This window comes from Pan troglodytes, chromosome 1, assembly GCF_028858775.2.
Source record: "Pan troglodytes isolate AG18354 chromosome 1, NHGRI_mPanTro3-v2.0_pri, whole genome shotgun sequence".
Taxonomy (NCBI): domain Eukaryota; kingdom Metazoa; phylum Chordata; class Mammalia; order Primates; family Hominidae; genus Pan; species Pan troglodytes.
In genome coordinates this window covers 27,270,887-27,280,427 of record NC_072398.2, presented here as the reverse complement: position 1 = coordinate 27,280,427, position 9,541 = coordinate 27,270,887, and the positions used below count along the sequence as shown (strand labels likewise).

The window sequence follows — 9,541 nt, the reverse complement described above, 5'->3', positions numbered from 1 at the left end:
CTGCCCACCCTCACCCACCAATGCAACACAACTTAGCAAATGCAATTTCTCTCCAAGTATAAACAGTCAGAGAGGACAAGGAGGGGATTCAGTTCTCCCTGCAGTCATCCTGCCTGGGGTGGAGATCTGGCCCTTGTGGCTTTCATCATGACCACCACCTGCAGCCTAACCATTTGGGGCACACAGGAGAGGGTGGCTCTTTCTTGGGGAGATCATTGTTCAAAAGCCCCTCTATACCGTTTGTCTCTCTGCCGTGTTGCCTGCCAGAAGCAATGTCTGATGCCTCCACTTGGCAGCCACAGGCTGTGAGGTCATCTTTTCACCACTTGCTGTTCCTTCAGCATTTAAGCTCTCTGGCAGTGACTCAGTGTTTACAATCACATTAACCGGTGAGGAACGCCATGGCTGTGTCGAAGAACAAGGCCCCTGCTGGCACCAAGGTAAGTGTGGACATGTTCTTGGGAAGAGGAGAGGGGAGGGGGCAGGGAGCCAGGCACAGTGTGGTGGGATACCTGTGTGTGGGGAGCTCTCTTCCGCTCTTGGCAGGACATCCAGTTCCCAAAGAAGGAGAATGACCCGTCATGCTCAGTCTAGTTTGTGCTGTTGCTTGGAGGAGAATGACCCATTGCTGTCTTGTTCACAGGCCAGAGTGAGCAAATCCCCCATGCAGCCAATACACATGCATAAGGGAGGCACAACGACATCCATGCAAAAGGAGCCTCTTGGGTAATGTTACCCTTTAGGGACCCAAATAAAACATACATGCTGAAAATCAATCTCACTCCTAGAGTGGGAAAAAGCAAGAGAAAGTGCTTTCTGCTATGGAGGTGAAGACACACAGGAAGCATAGGCCTGAACAACTCAAAGGAGTCCTTCAAACTCCAGAGAATAGATGGTCGTCAGCAAAATGCTCTAACAGTTTCTAAATACAGTGAGCTCACAAATTTAATTCTCAACATGACTCAAATGTGCACACACGTGAAACACACTCTTTGTTTTGTCTGTAAAAATGATGGGTTCTTTCCTGAGGGTTCACTGACTGATTGGAGTGGGGGAATAATTTAGAGCCCCACCAATTTCAAGCCTAGTTGCATCTAATCATTTATACAGCCTCTTTAATGAATGTTTAGCCGAGGGCAAATGCTGGGCTTTCAGATAGCTCTGCCTTCTTCCTCCCTTCCAGGGAGGGAGGTGGTATCGTTAGAACTGGTATCTAAGTAAATGATGCTACCTTGTGGCAGAGGGGAGGGCTATGGGTCCTCCAGCTTCTTTGGTTCCTAGACAACTCAGTGGTTGCCCACTCTGCTGCCATTTGTGCACATGCATTAGGCTGAAGTTACTCAGCCCCTGAGGACTGTTTTTAGGTCCTGACCATGATATATAGGAACCAAGGGTAGCAACCAGAAAGCTAAGCTTCAAGGCTTCCAGCAACCAGACCATCCAGTATGCCCAAGCTGACCTTGATGGAGCTGCACCCAGGGAAGGATGAATCTGCCTTCTCTCAGGGTGCATATAGGGAGCAAACCAAGAGTCTCACAATCTTAAACATTCTAGAGTGAAAGTTTAGTTCTGAAGAAGGTGAGAACTCAAGAGTGACAATGTGATCATCTAGTCCAGTGGTACTTCAATACAACTTAGCAGATACTTTACAAAAAATGAATTTGAAAGCCAGTATGCCAGACAGATAAAAGTAGGTCCCTTTCTACTTATTGAGACCCATAGGGAGGGACCAGAACTTTGCCCAATGTGAGCTCCAGGGCTTCACAGATATTTTTCTATGGAAATCACCAATCTTTTCCAAACTCATCATTTCCTAGATGAAGAAGCTAGGACATAATTAATTGAAGTAAATTGTCACAGAAATTGCAAATGGGAGAGCCTAGACTCAAAATATTTCTCCAAACTTTCTACTACATTATACATTTCACATCCCCAAAAGTTTAACTTGATCATAAGGACTAGGTGCTGTTAATGTTCAATTTCAAACACACATTTTGATGCCCCCAACGTCAATGGCTTCTACTGGCGAAAAACAATTTATTATCAGAAATAAGTCATTCTAACAACCATACTTAAGTGCATAAAGAGTGAAAAATTCTGACATGTTTCATTCTGACTAGTCTTTACTTAACAACTTTCTTATGTCTAGCCCTAATGATACATCCCGACAATGTCTCTAACATACAGTCATGTTAAAGTCACAGAAACACAAGCAGGCATTGCCTACTCAGCACTGTCTACTCTTCTTTCTGTTTAGCTTTGGTCTATTCTAATGAATACACTATTAAGAAATAGATGAATAAACCTCAGTATGTTAGCGAACTGTTTTACATACTTGCTGAAGTAAAGCTTACTTGGGATTTATAGAACAGAGAAGCAAGTAAATGACTTTAGGCCATGATTAGAATGCCCACAGAAAGAATACAAGAAGAAACATATTTCAAGGAGGCACTGAAGATAAATGTATCAAGCACTTTTAGCCCTGTATCAAGGCAAGTGGCATTCAAACCTTCACAACCCTGGCCAATGTGAATGAGTGGGGCATTTATTGCATGGCTGATAACTTATAAACACACTTTGTTGCTAAATAAGTTCAGGCAATTACTGGGCAATTATACCAGCAAACCACCTAGTAATTAAAAAGATGGAGTCTTGGGTGGGCTGCCATTTGGGCAGCAGTGGCTTCTTTCTTACTTCATTGACATGATCACATTCTCTTGAGAAGAAGAAATGCCTTCAGAAGCCAGTAGACAGATGACCCACTTGTAAAGCAACTGAATTACAAGAAGGAAGATGGCTCTTATTCTGAAGTGGTTCAAAGCAGTTCTTCCTTAGTTAAGAGAAAGGCCATAAGTGACCAAGAAACCATGTCTGCAGATGCCTAAGCCCAGGGTGCACATGTGGGGTGAACATTTATGTGCCAAGTGTCTACCAAGTGCAGGGTACATGAGTAGTCTTGCAACAAACAAATGACCCTTACACGAGATCTGTAAGGTTCTGGGCATGAGATTGAGTGTTTTACATACACCATCTCATTTAATCTTTACAACTAGGCTGTAAGGGAGGAATGTATTATTATTATTTTTATTTTAAAGACAAGGCTCTTTAAAGAAAAGCTAAATAACAAGAGCCCACCTTCTCTGTGCTAGTGAATGGTCAACTTGGGACTTTAACCCACATTTTCTAACTGCAGTTTCTGCTTATCTGTTTTCAGTATTTCCTTTTTCTGGGAGGAGGGAAGATTGAAAAAAATTTAAAGATGTGATTCTAGCCTTCCAAGAGATGACTGAGAGTGAAATAACTCTGGAACAATTGGAAGTAGATCATGAGCCAGGGCAAAGGAATATAATGTGGATTAAAGCACCAGTCAAGAGTAGAGGGCTAAACACATGTGTTCTGAATGTACACAGTTAATCCGGAAGGATGTCATAAATGGGTGTGAATTTTGAGTCAGGGTCTAAAAATTATGAATGACTATTTTTAACCTCATCTACCACAAGTGTTTAATTATGTTGCTATACTTCCATCAGCCTACCTCTGTGACTATTGGACTGAGAGTTGAAAATATATTTTTCTTACCCTTGAAAATATGAAGTGTTGAAAATTGCTGACAGGTGTGGTGATGTTTTGACTGAAAAACCAGCTGGTTTGGTTTGGGGCCTGATTTCAGGTGCTTGATAACTAAAGCCTTAATACATTTCTTTTCCTTATTATTTCAGAGAGTACTGCCAAGCTGGGAGACAGTGCTGTTAACAGTTATCAAGTTCTGTATGAGCCTTACTAGTATGAAGACAAGTAAACCAGGCATAAGTGGTAGACATTTGGACCAACTTTAACAACTAAAATATGTACTCATTTCTGGTCCTAGAAACAATTGCAAATAACAGGAATCCAGTTTCTATGAGTGTGAAGAATCCTCAGGTTGGTTGAATGAGAAATTTCTTCACGTCAAGTACTAGAGTGGGTGATGAGATACAGAAGGAGGGATACAGAAAGAGACCTGGTTTTACCTGTTACCAACAGGTTGGATTTATCACTCTATCCTTTACTATTTGTCTTTACACAATTAAAATAATACATTGTATTTGAATGTGAAATGTATGCAAAAGCACTTTGTCATTTGAAAAAATTCTACAGTCATAAGATACTGTTATATTAATGCCCTAGGTCCTTGGTATACAATTCCAGGTCAGTGAAATTCACATACACTTGTAAAAGTTCAAATATGTTCTTACATATTTATAATTACTGTCTTAGTCCATTTGGGCTGCTATAACAAAATACCATAAATTGGGTGGCTTATAAACAACAGAAAATTATTTCACTCAGTGCTAAAGGCTGGAAGTCCAAATTCAAGATGCTGGCAGAGTCAATGCCTGGTGAGCCCTGATTCCTCAGAGATAACGTCATCTTGCTATGTCTGCACATGGTGGAAATAACAAGGGTCTCTCTGGGGTCTTTTTTTTGTAAGAGCACAATCCCATTCACAAGGGCTCTCCCCTCATGAGCTAATTACTTCCTAAGGCTCCACTTCCTGATATCATCACCTTAGAAGTTAGTATTTTAACATATGAATCTGGAGGCGGGACACAAACATTCAAACAACAGCAATTTACTAATAACCATAATCCAGAAATAACATATTATTTAAAATAATGGATTAATATTGACAGTAAAAATATTTTTAAATCTCTATATAAATTTCTAATTGGTTATCATTGCTCTAGAAAATAATTGTTATTCACATCTGAAGAATCCAATTCAATGACCCTAAAAGCATGGTACTCAAAGAATCTAAGTCATGGAAATGTAAAAGTCTCACAATATTCTTTGTTTATATTTTCCCTCAGTGGAACTACTAACTTGGCTATGTGACATTGGTGAGTGGCTTGGTTGTTCTGCACCACTGGCAACACACCTGTAAAATACCCTAATCAGACAGTTCTTTGCCTCCCTTAGGACAGAATGAGAAAACATGAGATCTTATCTGTTGTTATGATCCTAGGGTGTCGCAGACAAAAGAGCTAGATAAGCCCACATTTCTGACATCTTTAAGGATAATGATAATGCTCAAAAATAAACATTTTTTCCCTCTATTTTTTTTAAAACAAAGTTATGTTCAATTTTCAGTTGGTAAGCCAGGTGCAGAATGCCAGCTAACCCTTCCACCTCAAGTTGTTGTTGAAGGCTGCAGATCTGGGAAGTAGTACTGATGAAACCTATTTTGTTTGGAAGCAGCAGTGTTAATACATCAATTTTGACTGACCTCCCTTGCTCTTCTTGTATTTCAGCCCCCATACCTGCTGTTTTATGAATTCCGTTCAACCCTAATTAACCAGAATATGAAAGCTGTGTCCTCAGTAGCCAGGCAGTGAGGGCAGTAATTTGACATGGAACATGAGGCCCAACCTTCCAGGGTGGTAGCACAGAGTGATGACTGGAACTCAGACATCCTGCCTACAATCAACCAGGTTTAGGAGCGGCATGCAGGCCATGCGGAATCGAGAGCCCCAGCAGGCTGGGGCAGGGGGGAGTTGCCCAAACACACTTGTCAGGGTTTTCTGCCTTAGAAAGAAAAGCAAAGACCTATAGGAATGAAAGAGTAACCAACTGAAGGAGAGATTACCCACAGCTAGTGAGGAGACCTGGGGGCGTGGCATCATGGAAGCTACTGAAGAGAAGGTTATTAACAATTTTCCTTACCTAAGATTTAGGAGAATTCTAAACAGAAAAAGTGGACCAATTTGATTTTGCCATGTTTTTAGTCTGCGTTTCTTATTGTTTTCATCACCAGTTTATTTTTATAGCATAACTCATATAAGAAACATCCAAGCCAAGTACAGAACTGAAAGTCCCAAGAGGAGAACACTGGGAGAGGAAGAGCTGAGAAAGCCAAATGCTGAGATTTTTATCTAGGGGGGTTCATGGCTCTGAGGACCCACATCCCCAGACAGAAGCCTCAAAGCTAAAGGGATGTGGAAGCTTTAGGAAAGTCTGGGGTGGAAGAAACTGCCAACCCTGTCCTGTAAACAGGTTTGCCATACTGGTAAAAAAAAAAAAAATAATCACAGCTGTGACAGGGACATACTAGTAGAAAAATGCTACTGTACTAAGAATCCACCTCACTTTCTCTCCCCAGCCAGTCCAGCCAAGCATGCAGCAGGCATACAACCAAGATAGCTGCTTCTTCCTGTCCTACCTCATCCCCTCTGACAGTTCCATAATAACCTGTGTACACTTTCTGGCACCCTTGCTTCTCCAGGTCACGCCTTCCAATGGAAGGGGAAGCAGTGACAAAGGTGAAAATCATGGCGGTAACAGAAGTCATTTACAGCGCGGAGTCTCCAACCCACAATCACTGGGCATCCCATGGCTTTAAGGTATGATCCGTTCTTGTGCCCACCTGCTTCCAGGTATCTCACAACTTTTTACTGAGGATTTGTCTTGAGTTTCTTCCACTCGCTGCAGGGGATGCTGAGACAAAGATTAGGGTACAAGTAGTTTATTTGGGAGACAATCACAGGAAATGCTGGTGTGGGGGACATGGAATGTGAGACAAGGAAACTAAGGCAGTCAGTAAAGATATATTACCAAGAAGCAAATTACCATTGTGTGCAACTGAAGTTTAGTCCTTCTGGGGAAATCTAGGAGAACTCCATGAAACGTACATTTCAGAGGACACAACCAGAGAGGTGGGAAAGGAGGGTATTGACACCCTAACCCCATCAGTATGGGTTGAGAGCTCTTGTGAACTAGAAATTAATTCCCTGGCATTTCTGGCCTGCTGCACCAGTGGACAAACCAGTCAAAAGCTCTCAAACAGGCTGGGCATGGTGGCTTATGCCTGTAACCCCAGAACTTTGGGAGGCTGAGGCAGGCAGATCACCTGAGGTCAGGAATTCATGACCAGCTTGGTCAACGTGGTGAAATCCTGTCTCTACTGAAAATACAAAAATTAGCTGGGTGTGGTGGCACATGCCTGTAATCCCAGCCACTCCGGAGGCTGAGGCACAAGAATTGCTTGAACCTGGGAGGCGTAGGTTGCAGTGAGCTGAGACTGTACCACTGCATTCTAGCCTGGGTGACAGAATGAGACTCTGTCTCAAAACAAACAAACAAACAAACAAACAAAGCTCTCAGGCAAGGGTTGATGGTTGGAAAGTGTCCCTTATTCACTAAAATGGGAAAGTGGGAAGGGTAAGGGATGTCGCCTGGGGCACTGGAGTTTCTGCCACACCATGGGAAGTTTTCACTGGTGAAACCCATTTCTGCTCCACTGCCTATCTCAGTGATCATGAGCTGCATTAATGACTTCTGCTTGAGTTCCACTCCTGCAAAATTATAGCTGATGCAGGAGAGGGCTATTTCCCGACTAGGTTATAATTCAGGTAAACGTTCACCAGAGTGTGGCCACACTCTCATCTTCTTAGAAATCTGTCTTCGGGATCTCAGGACAAGCTTTCTAGACTGGGTTAAATGGGTTAAATTCATAATTCATATGGCACCAACCAGGGTCCCAACCAAAACCAGTCTTTCAGTCTGTTTGCTGAAAGCCATGTCAGGTCCTACACAGAGACAGCTTCAAGGTGAGTTGTCTTACCTAGTGATTATCTGAGATTAGTGTCATCTTCTATCTTCTTCTTTCAAGGATCTGAGTCCCATTTTCATAGGCCTGATTTTTGGTCTCAAAGTCTATGTTGTGGTCTCCCACAGAGTCTGTCAAACATGATGCCAGTTCTCCAGAGGTGAGTGTCCGGTGTAGACCTCCATGTACCCCACATTTTCACATTGCCTTGTCTCACTCTGTAACCATGTTGTGGGTTTCTGTAAGATAGATTTGCTTCTCATATATTCCTGTGCTTGCCAAGTATAACTTTCGACATTTGAGGATCGTCATTAAATGTTAGTTGAATTTCTGCTTAGGAAAGGCAGAAACAAGACCCAAGGTCCCATCCAGGTGCTTGTGGTTCAGGATCATAGCTGGTCCTGCCATTCCACCAGGACACACAAGCCTCTCCTGCATCACCTCCTTGGACAGTACATGTTCCCGAGGAGACAAGATGGGGTAAGGGCTGTTCAGCTTTGAAGCTTATGTTTATGACACAGGAGGAGCAGGGGTCAACAAGCAATGTGTGAACACAGAGAACGGCACTATCATCTTCTATCTGCAGGAAGAAGGAGGGAAAAAGGGGGAAGCGGCAGCCAAGAACACCTAGGCAGCTCCAGGGTGTGCTGCTCTACTCTGCCCTTGGACATCAGAGTGGAACTTGGGCAATGCTGCCAACATGACATGTGCATTTTGCTAAATTTCTGAAGAAGGGTGGAGACAACAGTAGCAACAACCTAGTACTCAGGACCCAAATTTAGAAGGAAACATGGAGTCACTCGGTCCACTTTTTAAACTTTCAGATGAGAACTTGTCTCTTCATAGTTGAAGAGACAGAAATGTGCTCAAGGTCACATAATAGTTGGTGACCAACCACAGGGATGCTTTTGCTTTGAGAGATGCTGTAGGGTTGTCAGGCCTCTCTTTACAAAAAGACTCATAAGGAGTCTACATCCCCTTAATATAGACATAATGTGCCAGATAATCACAGATCATTTTTCTAAGCATGTACCTTATGCAAAGACACCCCTAAGACTAACCTCAAACATGCACACACACACACAGACACACACGCGTGCGCACACACATACACACAGACACACGCACATACATTAAGAGCCTCTTCCAAGGAACTTGAACACAGCTCCAAACCCCTCCATTTGGGTGTGTTAGGAACGGTTCCAGAGAGGGTGGATTTGGTAGCAGGTGTGTGAATAGTGAAGTTATTCCTGGTTTTTTTTTTTAATTTGTTGAGCAATTCTACATTCATGTATTTAGGGTTTATCTATCTGTGACCATCATTGTAAAAAGTGCTGAGATACGTAATGGAATAACTCTAATATAATATGGACATACTCTCCATCTTTGGGAGTTTGATAGTTTAATAGTCAACATCAGACCCAACATTCATGAAGCAGGGACAATGCAGAGTATGATTAAATGCTGGGCACAGGAACTGATCTGTGCTAGAGGAGCTCAGAGGTAGGTGAGGTTCCCAGTGGCTGAATGGGGATGGAGAAGAAGTCATGGAAGGGGTAAGGATGACAAGCCAGGAAGCTTCTACCCTCACAGAGGCAGAGGCAGAAATGGGTTCTACCCATACCACAGCCACAGGAATGGGAAGAAGGCAAAAGTGGAATGTCCGGGAGCTATTGCTCCTGCCTTCAGGCCAAAGTCAGGGATCCCAGGCAAGACTTGGGATGAGGAGACCTTGCTTGTCCCAACTAAGTTCCTCAGTGGGAGAATTAGTCTGTGTGCATTGTAAGTTAAAAAAGTGGAAACATACCTGCTCATTCTCTCAGGCAGAGGCTTAATTAACACAGAACTATAAAATGTAATGCTCAGTTCTTCAAAAGATAATGTTAGGTAGTAATTCTCAATTTGCATGGCACTGGGTTTGGAAACTTCATGAAGATTTATAGAAAGGGTGAAGCG

The 9,541-nt window shown here is 42.7% G+C and overlaps 1 long non-coding RNA gene across 1 annotated transcript in view; it reads left to right on the top strand.

Moving 5' to 3' along the window:
* The first annotated feature begins 366 nt into the window (after positions 1 to 366).
* LOC104004735 (uncharacterized) overlaps positions 367 to 9,541 on the top strand; it is a 72,059-nt gene continuing 62,884 nt past the window's right edge. The window contains exons 1-2 of the long non-coding RNA XR_001712717.4: positions 367 to 440; positions 6,263 to 6,380. This is a non-coding gene — a long non-coding RNA (uncharacterized LOC104004735). The remainder of the gene's footprint in view (positions 441 to 6,262; positions 6,381 to 9,541) is intronic.